Raw genomic sequence first — 12,013 nt, 5'->3', positions numbered from 1 at the left:
CGACGCCACCGCCGGATCCCGAAGGTCGCGTCACCCGCCCCCGTCGCGTTGGACCGCCCGTCCCCGCCTCTCCCTCGCGCTACTCCCTCCCGAGCTGGACGCCATTGCCCCACCGCCCTCGTCGCCGGCGGCCTGGACGCTGCCCCGTCCACACCATCGACGCCCTTCCGCTTCCCCGAGCCCATGGCCATGCCCTGCAGCTCCTTTGTGAGCACCCCGTCAGGCCCCTCTCCTCTCTCCCTCGCACGCCCATGCTCGCCCTCACCCTCGTTGTCCGTGCGCGAGACGCCGTGTTCCTTGCCCCTGCCTGCGCGCTGCTCACTGCAGCCTGTGCACGCGCCCATGCGTGGCCTCACTGCCACGGCTCACCCCCACTGCCGCGCCCCGCCTTGGCTCCCTGCCCTGCCATGGCCTGCCTCCCCTCTCGCCTGCAGCCGGCGCCCAGCCCGCCTCGCCGGCGCTGGCGCGCGCGCCTGAGGCGGCCGCCCGGATTAGCCCATTAACAGGCGCCTGCCCGTCGCCCTCCTGCCTGCTAACCCGCTAAGGCCCCATGTGCCTTTGACATGGGGGCCCACGCCCCAGAACGTTTAATAAAAAAAGAATTTAAAATAATAATAATAAAATTATTAATTAATTAATTAATTAACCAAATTAATTATGTCTAATTAACCTAATTAACTAAACCTAATTAATCTGTATATTAAACTAATTAACTAGGTTAATTAGTTGTCAATCAATGACATGTGGGCCCCCTGTCTAGTTTGACCAGTCAAACTGTTGACTGGGTTGACCCAGTACATGACAGGTGGGTCATGTTTGACCCTGTTGACCAGTCAACAGTTGACTGGTCAAATGCTGACTGGACCCCCTTGACCCCACTTGCCAGCCACAGATACATTCTGTTGGGTACAATTCTGTGTACCCATAGCAATTTGACGTTCAATTTTCAAATTAAAACAAATTAGAATTTTTTTTAAAACTTTACAAATTAATATAAAATAATCCGTAATTCAGATGATAATACTTTGTACATGAAAGTTGGTCAGAATGACGAGACAAATCCGGATACGCTCCCGTTCATCCGCCACACATCCCTAGCATAGCAAACTCACAACTTTTCCTCTCCGATTCATCTGTCCGGAAACGCGAAACACCGGGGATATTTTCCCGGATGTTTCCCCCTTCGCCGGTATCACCTTCCACCGCGTTAGGGCATACCTAGCACCCCGTATTGCCATGTTATGTTTTGTGATGCCTTGTTTACTCCGTATTTACTGTTCCTTCCCCCTCTTCTTCTCCGGTAGACCCCGAGACCGGCGCTGATGCCGCTGAGTACGACTACGCCACCGACGACCCTTCTTCCTGTACAACAGAGCTTCCAGGCAAGCCCCCCCCCTTGATACAGCTTGCATTAGACTAGTGTAGCATGTTACTGCTTTCCGTTAATCCTATCATGATGCATAGCCTGTCATTGTTGCTACCGTTGTTACCCTTACCTGCTATCCTACTGTTGAGTATAGGATACTAGTGTTCCATCAGTGGCCCTACACTCTTGTCCGTCTGCCATGCTATACTACTGGGCCGTGATCACTTCGGGAGGTGATCACGGGTATATACTATATACTTTATATACATGACACATGTGGTGACTAAAGTCGGGTCGGCTCGTTCAGTACCCGCAAGTGATTCTGATGAGGGGGCTGAAAGGACAGGTGGCTCCATCCCGGTAGAGGTGGGCCTGGGTTCCTGACAGCCCCCGACTGTTACTTTATGGCGGAGCGACATGGCAGGTTGAGACCACCTAGGAGAGAGGTGGGCCTGGCCCTGGTCGGCGTTCGCGGATACTTAACACGCTTAACGAGATCTTGGTATTTGATCTGAGTCTGGCCATTTGGTCTATACGCACTAACCAACTACGCGGGAACAATTATGGGCACTCGGCGTCGTGGTATCAGCCGAAGCTCTTCTTGACATCAGCGACGGAGCGGCGCGCGCCGGATTGGACTGGAACGCCTGCTAGGCTAGGTCTGCTTCTGGCCGGGTACGCAACGTGCAGGTGTGCAATGGGCGATGGGCCCAGACCCCTGCGCGCATAGGATTTAGACCGGCGTGCTGACCTCTCTGTTGAGCCTAGGTCGGGCTGCGACGTGTTGATCTTCCGTGGCCGGGCATGACCCAGAAAAGTGTGTCTGGCCAAATGGGATCGAGCGTGTTGGGTTATGTGGTGCACCCCTGCAGGGAAGTTTATCTATTCGAATAGTCGTGTCCCTCGGTAAAAGGATGACCCGAAGTTGTACCTTGACCTTATGACAACTAGAACTGGATACTTAATAAAACACACCCTTCCAAGTGCCAGATATAACCCGGTGATCACTCTCTAACAGGGCGACGAGGAGGGGATCGCCGGGTAGGATTATGCTATGCGATGCTACTTGGTGAACTTACCATCTACTCTCTTCTACATGCTGCAAGATGGAGGTGGCCTGAAGCGTAGTCTTCGGCAGGATTAGCTATCCCCCTCTTATTCTGGCATTCTGCAGTTCATTCCAGCGATATGGCCCTTTACACATATACCCATGCATATGTAGTGTAGCTCCTTGCTTGCGAGTACTTTGGATGAGTACTCACGGTTGCTTTCTCCCTCTTTTCCCCCCTTTCCCTTCTACCTGGTTGTCGCAACCAGATGCCGGAGCCCAGGAGCCAGACGCCACCGTCGACGACGACTCCTACTACACCAGAGGTGCCTACTACTACGTGCAGCCCGCTGACGACGACCAGGAGTAGTTTAGGAGGATCCCAGACGGGAGGCCTGCGCCTCTTTCGACCTGTATCCTAGTTTGTGCTAGCCTTCCTAAGGCAAACTTGTTTAACTTATGTCTGTCCTCAGATATTGTTGCTTCCGCTGACTCGTCTATGATCGAGCACTTGTATTCGAGCCCTCGAGGCCCTTGTCTTGTATTATGATGCGAGTATGACTTATTTATGTTTTAGAGTTGTGTTGTGATATCTTCCCGTGAGTCCCTGATCTTGATCGTACACGTTTGCGTGCATGATTAGTGTACGATTGAATCGGGGGCGTCACACATTCGCTTCAAACAACAAGCATAAAAGGGCCCTGCGCGATCTCGCCGAAGTTTGCCAGGTCGCTGCAATTGACCCCTGGAACGACACGGCCATAACCTTCAACGCCGGTAACGAACCTAAATACAGAACAATCCGAGCCCCAGCTGCCCTAGTCCTCAGTCCCATCATGGATGGCTTTCGACTTACAAAAGTCCTCATGGACGGCGGCAGCAGACTAAACCTCATTTACGAGGACACGCTCCACAAGATGGAAATAGACAGGAGCGGCATTGAGAAAAGCAGCACAACATTTCGAGGTATCATTCCCAGCCGGGAAGCTCGGTGTGCAGGAAAAATTACACTTGATGTGGTGTTCGGCACGCCGGAGAATTATCGGTCCGAAGAAATAACTTTCCAGGTGGCCCCTTTCAACAGCGGGTACCACGCCCTCTTAGGGCGAGAGGCCTTCACGCGCTTTCAAGCCATACACTACAAAAAAATACACTTCCGTGATGATACGTGTTTGTCACAGTAGGTCGCATTTTCTGTCATGCTTGTACATCCATGACGATTTTATGACAGAATCAAGATAGTCATACCTGTGCTGTCGTAGAAGTGTTCCATGACATTACCAAAATTATCATCACGGAAGTGTCCACTTCCATGACGATAAATCCCGCGTCACAGAAGTGCTTTCGTCAAGGGTGACCGACACGTGGCATCCACCGTAACGGAATGCCGTTAAGCTACTGAGTCGGGTTTTGGATCCGATAACCCGTTAACAGCCCCGACCAATGAGGATTTTCCACGTGTAAAATCATCATTGGTTGGAGGAAACACGTGTCGACTCATCGTTGGGACAGATGTCATCCACTCATTGGACAGAAGGCGCCTATGATACGTCGACACGTGGCATGGCCCAACAGAGGCCCATTCCTATGAAAAGGCTGGCCCGTTTGACTTGGTCAAAAGGTGGCGGGCCGGCCCATGTAAAGCCTGTTAACGGCCTGTTCGCATATAGCCCATTTACAGCCCGCTAACCCAAGGCCCGTTACGCCCTATCCGAATTAGGCCCAGTAGCGTCATCTGGGCCACCCAATATGATTCCAGCCCGTTTTCACTTCTGGCCCATGTATGGCCCATGACGCCTTTCGGCCCATATGAGGCCCTATGTAACTCTTGGCCTATTAACGGCCCGTGGTGAAACTGGCCCGTAATGAACAGTGTATCACTTTACACCCATTAACGGCCCGTGGTGAAACTGGCCCGTAATGAACAGTGTATCACTTTATACCCATTAACGGCCCGTTATTCCGTTGGGCCGTTTCCAGCCCATGTTATCTTTCGGCCTTCTTAGAGCCCATTTATTCTTGGGCTCATTTCCAGCATTCGTTTACTTACGGCCCGTTACTGTCATTTTCTGCTTGTGGGCCAAATTCAGCACGTGGTTACAGTCGGCCCGTTTGTGGTTCGTTAATACATTGGGCCATTTTCATAGCGTCATCAAATACGGCCTATTAACGATGGCCCGGTATGGTCGGCCCATGAACGGACGATTCCAACTCTAGCCCGTTTACGGCCATAATGCGGCCTGTTATTGGCCCATGTTTGGCCAATCGATCATACTGCCCGTATAAGGCCCATTGATGATACGGCCCGTAGAAGGCTCATTGTTTCTACGGCCCGTAGAAGGCCCATTGTTTCTACGACCCATAGAAGGCCCACTGTTTCTACGGCCCGTAGAAGGCCCACTGTTTCTACGGCCCGTAGGAGGCCAAGTGTCACTACAGTAAATATTAGCCCATGGTTATTGTAGCCTAGTTTTAAAAAATAGGTTATTGCAGCCACTAGCAAACCGCGGAAAAAGAACTGCAATGACTACAAGCAAACAAATAAACAAGACAACAAGGAAATAAATAAGCAAGCAACTTACGCTAGGCTATCACGGCTATCACACATATTACATCCACTGGGCATCAAAGTTCGCCACCAGTGCAAATAAATGCGCCGACAAAAGAATATACAAAACTGAGAGCACTTCGGAAGGCACTAGGCCTGGCCACGTCGGGCCCCCCAAACAGCTGAAGAAGCTGAGTAGACCTCGGTTGTGTCAACGATAGATGCATCAACACTAGATTTAAGGCATGATGGTGCGCACGGCAGTCCTCTGACATCTTCATTGCATCTTTGACTTCAAGTCGGAGCTGAGCTGAAGCAAGCCTTTCCGCTTTAAGTTGAGACTGAAGAAGTCGAACTGATTGAGGCAGCGACTGCACAGAGGTTGTCTCACACCTGCTGGTGAGTAGCTTCAACTCACTGTCTTCATCAAGACAGGACCTTGGGGTCATCTCACTGTCCTCAAGATGGTTTGGCTCACTATCTTCCCTAAAGTTCTGCCTGGCGTAAGAGATACGAGTCTGAAAGAGAAACTAGGAGACACGTAACAGGTTTCACAATTATATAAGCAAATAAATGGATCTATTCTACGTAAGGAACATGTTTTTATAACTACAATTTGCAACTGGTAGTTGTTGCAAACATCCAATCAGATGTAAACAGCAAAGCAAACAGCAGTGGAGGAAATGATGCCTATCCAAATCTATACTAGAACAAAGTTTGAAGGCTTGAGAAGGATGAACTTACATTACATGTTAACACGGGCTGGACAAAGCCCTTCTCCATGTTGATGGAAGGATAATACAATAAATTCCCCAAAGAAAATTCTTTATAAGCGTTGCCATTATTCTACATTTTGCAAAGAGTAAATATAGATCAAATAATATTGGAAGAAACAGAGGATAATGAAGCTCAGGTGCAGACTGATGATACATAATCAAATAGCAATTAATTAAGTACAGCGTTACAAGGCAAAAGGGAGAGAGGTACTGACAAGAGCAATGCAGAGCCCATTATTGTTTTGAGATCGTATGATCCTTTGAGCAAGGAGATTCATCTGAAATTAGTTTTCATACAAGAGAGAAGGTAAGGCACAAGCAGAAATTTAGGAGTTCAAATTTTGAATTGATACCATAGGCAGTACCTGACGCTGGGCTCCCAGCAGTTCTAATAGGGGTTTGGCCACTGGAGTAGGGGTAAAGTGTGGTACAGTTGGGCCTGTGTTTTCTGTGGCTGCTGATCTATCTGATTTAACAGGTATCACTACCTTTTCCAAATACCTAGTTTGTACTCCATGAGGATCTGCACTCACCCTCTTCCTTTTGGACATCTATTACGAAAGAACAACATTTGACTGGAAAAGCATAGTGTGACGACACATGGAATAGGTACAGAAAATGGATAGGTATGGCATATACTCATATATGATGCTTAAACTAAGCAGATGGTGTAACAAAGTAGAAGTAATGCAAGAGGTCAGATGCAAAATATGTGCGACCAATACAACTTTGCAAAGTTAGAGCAAGCACCTTAATGGGTGAATAAGATAGGCCATCCTCCACCATGCCAAGTTTGTTAGCCAGTGGATCGTTCCGCAATATTCCTCTCGTGCGCCCATTCTCATATTCATTTTGATAATGTTCAATATCTGACATGCATGAAAACATAAAAACAAGTGAGATTTTCTTTGTAATGCAGAAGTGATTCTAATCCAATACTGCCTCCCTGTAAACCCCTTTGTGCTATCTTTGCAATTCTTTTAAAAGATGTCATGCATGCTGTAATTTGTTGTGTGCATTAATATAATGTGGCCTACTACTCAAAATATGAGAGCTCCAGAAGTGATGACACTTCGCAGATGATAGCTTCAACATATAGTAAAGAAGAACAAGTCGACCTGACCTGACAGATTCAAAATATACTAAGGGAGAACAACTCGACCTGACCAGTCGACCGCAAGAGAAGAGTATCATCTTAAAGAAGAGCAAGCAGATTGATGATATTACAAGTCTTTCAATACAATGTCGGTTGGCCACCCATGATGAACCAGAGCGCACAGAGAAATATTATTCTTTCCGGTCTCTCCATATGTGGCTCACATGCATTTCGAAACTAAAGTAGGAACATTTAGCTAACCAATTAAACATCTCTCAGTTCTACTAATATCAGCAATAATATCATATATGAATTTGTACAACTAAGCTTGTTTAGCTCGATGGGTGGAGCAGTGCTATTACGACACGAACCACGTAGGCTGATTGTGGTCATCATAAAATGGGAAAACATAAGCATGATGAGTACAGTGTTGACCGTGGCAGTGGGATGGCAGATCTGAAGCTGCAAACCGTGCAAAGGGTAGTTAGCAACCGATGTTTGCTTTGAAATAACAACTAAGATTTGGTATGGACAAGAAAGTACAGTCAACAAGTGACAAAGAAATGCAATTATGCTGTCTCTCTATATGTCGCGACATGCATTTGGAAACTCAAGTGGGACCTTTAGCTAACCAATTAAATGTGTCGGTTAACTAATATCAGTATCATATCACAATCATATTTGAACAACTAAGCTTTCGAATTCTGAGTGTTGTGTTGTTTAGCTTGAAGGGTGGAGTAATGCTAGTACGACAGAAAGCACCTACGCAGATCATAGTAGAGTAGATAAAAGGGGAAAACCCTAAGCATCAAGAGAAAAATCAGGAAAGTGGAACTAGCTGGACCAGTGGGTGGCACACATGCTTTTCAAAACGAATGTAGGAACATTAGGTGACCAATTAAACGTTCTCTGTTTTAGTGATATGAGCATCATATCAGATTCGTATTTCAACACGTAAGCTTTGGGTTGAGGTCTTGAGGAGCAGTGCTAGCACGACACGAAGCACCTACGATGATGGTAGTGAATATAAAGGGGGGAAACCATAAGCTTTATGAGTATAGTGCCCGTGCCATGGCGGATCTAAAGGTGCAAACCGGACAAAGCTACTTCGCAACCAATGTTTGCTTTCAACTAGCCACTACGATTTGGTACGGACAAGAAAAGTACAGTAAACAAATTACGATCTATTTTCCGGGTGAGATCAATAACTTAAGAACATATGGAAGAGTACCACCTCTCTTGCGACGCCGTGTAGGCCTATGCTGATACGTTGAGGGTGATGCGGGTGCGATGGCTGTCAGCGGCGGGGAAGAAGACTTTAGACGGCAGACGGCCGGGTCGGGGGATATATCCTGTTGCCGTGGATGAGGCGGTCGTAGGAGCGGCAACGGCAAGGTGGACGACGGCGCCGATGAAGCGAGAGGAGGCGATGAAAGGATCCTGGTCCAGCGCCGTGGATGAGAGACGTCCATCTCTTGCAGTGGACGACGGGGTAGGGGTAGCGGCTCCGGCAAGGTGGAGGATGGGGTGGTGGACGGAGGAGGCTGGCCGCAGTGCGGAGGTTGTCGTGCCGCCGACGGTGTATGAATGGGGAAATGGAGGGGAGGGGGGGTCTCAAACTTTGGGACGCGCTTCTCTGAAATGGGGGAAAGTTACGAACTTATCCCCCGTTTAAAATTTCGGACATCGCGTCGGTTGGGGATAGGACGGTAATCTCGCATCTCCCAAATATTTGCCGGTAACTATTTCGGGCGAGGAGAGGGTATTTTTCCACCCACGGTGTATAAACAGGCCTGACAGGTAGGGCGGTTGTGTCACGTCTGATGGAAGTTACACATCTGCCCCTATTTAAAATATTAGCCTACATCGATTTCGGACGAGGAGAGTTTGTTTTGCCGCCCACCGTGTATGAATGGGGAAATGGAGGAAGAGACACATGTCTTTCGGACGAGCTTGAATCAAATGAGTTTTCCCGCCCACGTTTGGCGCCCACCGTGTCTGAATGGGCTCAGAGGCCGTCGTGTCACGTCTGATTGAAGTTACTAGTCTACCCCTATCGAAAGCAGTGTAAATCTGGTCGATAAGGATGTCAAGTGTCAGGGGTAGATAGTAATTTCCATCTCGTAAACACTTGCTTCGGGCAGCCCACAAATTATAGTGGGTGTCTGGCCGCTTCGTTCAAAACTTGGGAGAATTAGCATTCACGTTTGCCCTGGGACCTGGCAAACTAAATTCAAATCCAATTTGTATTCGATTACGAATATCCACAGATAATTATACATTTTGTTATTTATTTCTTCAAAACCACAACAAAGATTTATTCCACCTTTATATGTGATTATGATTTAGAAATGTCGTGATCTTCGAATTCAGTAGGTTGGATACACTCTGAGTCAAACAGTTATTTCATCCAATACAATATGCTCACACGAAAAACAGTTCACCTTATGTCAATCGTACAAGTACTGAGGATTACCTCGCCTAAAAAATTCGGATCATTACAACACATGGACAACATAGGGGGTCTTGCAACATAATCCATTAAGAGACTTGACACAACATGCAAGTACAATAATCTAATGACAATTTCAACTGGTATCTAAAGAAGAACCGGGATTACCTTGGGCTTCAGATAGCAGAAACAGCAGGACCTCCTCCGTCTTCAAATGCAACATTCTTACTTCCTCCAATTCTTGGGTTGCTTGCATAATGCATGCCGCTAATTCCGTAATTTCCAGCCTCAAGATAAAGATTACCTCATTCATGGCAGCCACACCATCTCTTTCTGCCTCTAGTAGAGCCTCAAGCACTATAATATCTGTGCTCAGACTGCTCTCCGGCGGTGTTGCCTCTGAACTGCTACCATCTGGTAACATGGATGGCGCACTACTTCCACAAATAGATTCTGGGGTTGTACATTGTGTCCTAGTGTGAACGGCATGCTGAAAGGTTTCTGCTGGACATCAGTAAGAGATAGTTATCGTATGATCCAGGTAGTAAGCTTACATGGTAAACGAGGGACGAAATATTGCCGAGCATGGCAAACTATATTGAAATGGTTCGAAGCAGCATCAGCCAAAAAGAAATTAAAATGGTAAGATGAAACTAGGGATGTAAGTGGCAAATAAACGACATCCGCCAGTCCCATCTAGTTAGTTTTTGCTACCTCCCTAGTTCATTTTCCTCAAAAAACAAAAACTCTTTTGAACTATAATACCACTAGTGGACTTTAATCGGGATTAAACAAGATCCAGTTGACATCCCTAGTTGAAAGGGAGTGTACAACCGCTATATTTAAGTTGCCAAGGCATCTAAGTAGTTGAAATAATCTGAGAAAGCACTTAACAGTGTGGCCTCATATAAACTACGAAGACAGTCTTGTGATGAAGTTGAGAGGAAAAGTTAAGGACTCAAATGAAATAGGCATGCATTTCTTTACGATAGTACAGCAGGCACTGCTGACATATTGGCCAACTCAGGTATAGCGTAACAACAAATAAGCATTCGAATCAAGCAATACAGCAAAGCAGACAACTGAACTATTTGTAATTCGGTAGGATTACACGTTGAGGGCACAAGCCAAGAAAGCAGCCCACTCGCATTACATTTCACATGTACTAAAACACACTGGCTTACCATATGTTGCTGTGAAGCCTAGCTGCTGTTGCAATGTTCTTTGAAGATATCGTCAGCATCCCATGGTTGCAAATCTAGTTGTTGTAGTTTATTCTGCACCATCTATTTAGGTAAAATTAATTTTAATCGCATGCACTGGTCCGAATTGATCATCAATGGTTCATCTAAACTAATGAAAGAAGGGTGTGTGCATACACGACAATATATCTGCTTCCCTCTATTTTTATGCTGGTTCGAGGTGTCAGCCCCAAAAGAACAAATATTTTGCTTGATGGGGTTGGCAGCTCCATAATTAATAGAAGCATCAAATTAGTCATGCAACTTGGGAAGATCAAGAACACACAAACAAGTAATGAACAGAGGCTCGGAGCAGTGATGTAATAGCTAGCATCAGAAAATGTAGGGTAAAACGAACAAAAAGCAGCGGAACCACATGCTAGTTTGCTGATGTGTAATTAAGCATAGAGAACATTAAGCAGTCTGATGGAACCAACAGGTGGCATCAGAACAAAACTAAAGCATATTAACTATATGTGCACTGGTATGTAATTTAGCACATGTAACATGTTCACTGCCAGAAGTATGGCCCTACAGGTGCAAGCAGAATAATGCGTCTCATGAAAAACTGAATGATGCCCTGAAGAAATTCAAAGGTGCGGTGCTTATGCTAGGAAAGTGAACGTAGGCGCCGTCCGTTGGATAATAGTACCTGATTCTTGGCGGCGTATGGGTATCGTTGTCATACTTGATAGCTAAGGATCGTCGATGGTGCTCGTGTTGCGGTTGAGTTTGGGCCGGCTGTCGCCGTCGCTGAAGCGGCTCCGGTGCTACGGTTGCGACGCCTGTCGACATACAAGAAAGCTCATCTGTGGTAAGTGAACAGTTGCACGATAAAGAGAAAAACCGAAGGAGTACAAATGGAAATAACCTGATGAGGCTGCGGCGTCGGTAAAGCAGGGCCGGTGGAGTTGAATATGGCGTCCGTGGAGCGGGTCCGGTGCAGTGGACGAAGGCTTCGGCGGGCGCGTTGTACAGTGCTTTCGGTGAGGCGGATCTGTTGCGGCGGACGAGGGCTTGTATGAAGGGCCAGCGAAGGGGCGGACGAGGGAGTCAGTGAAGGGCCTACGCTGTGGTGGACGAGGGCGCCGGTTAAGCAAATCCGGTGCGGCGGACCATGATGGCGGTCAAGGAGATCTGGAGCGGTGGACAAGCCAGTCGCTGAAGCGGCTCCGGTGAAGTGGTGAGTTGGCAGTTGGGGGTTCCAAGGTGCGGAAGGTAGATCCGGCGGGGTGTGAGGTCCACCGCTGCAGCGGAGGACTAGATTCGGCGGCTTGCCATGGTTGGGGGTCGGGGAGGGCAAGGGGAGGGGCTCTAGGGAAGAATGTTGGGGGCAAAGAGGGGAAAACAATGGAGTTACCAAAGCAGCCCTTTTCCATTCATGTGGCAGGGGTAAACAGGAATATCGCAGGGCTAAACTTTCAGGCGCGTGATATTTCGATGTGAGCGGGAAGTTTGAAAGTTTTTGGCGCCTAAAATTATAAGT

This window comes from Triticum aestivum, chromosome 6D (assembly GCF_018294505.1).
Source record: "Triticum aestivum cultivar Chinese Spring chromosome 6D, IWGSC CS RefSeq v2.1, whole genome shotgun sequence".
In the NCBI taxonomy this organism is placed as follows: Eukaryota; Viridiplantae; Streptophyta; class Magnoliopsida; order Poales; family Poaceae; genus Triticum; species Triticum aestivum.
Note: the sequence above shows the minus strand (reverse complement) of the source record.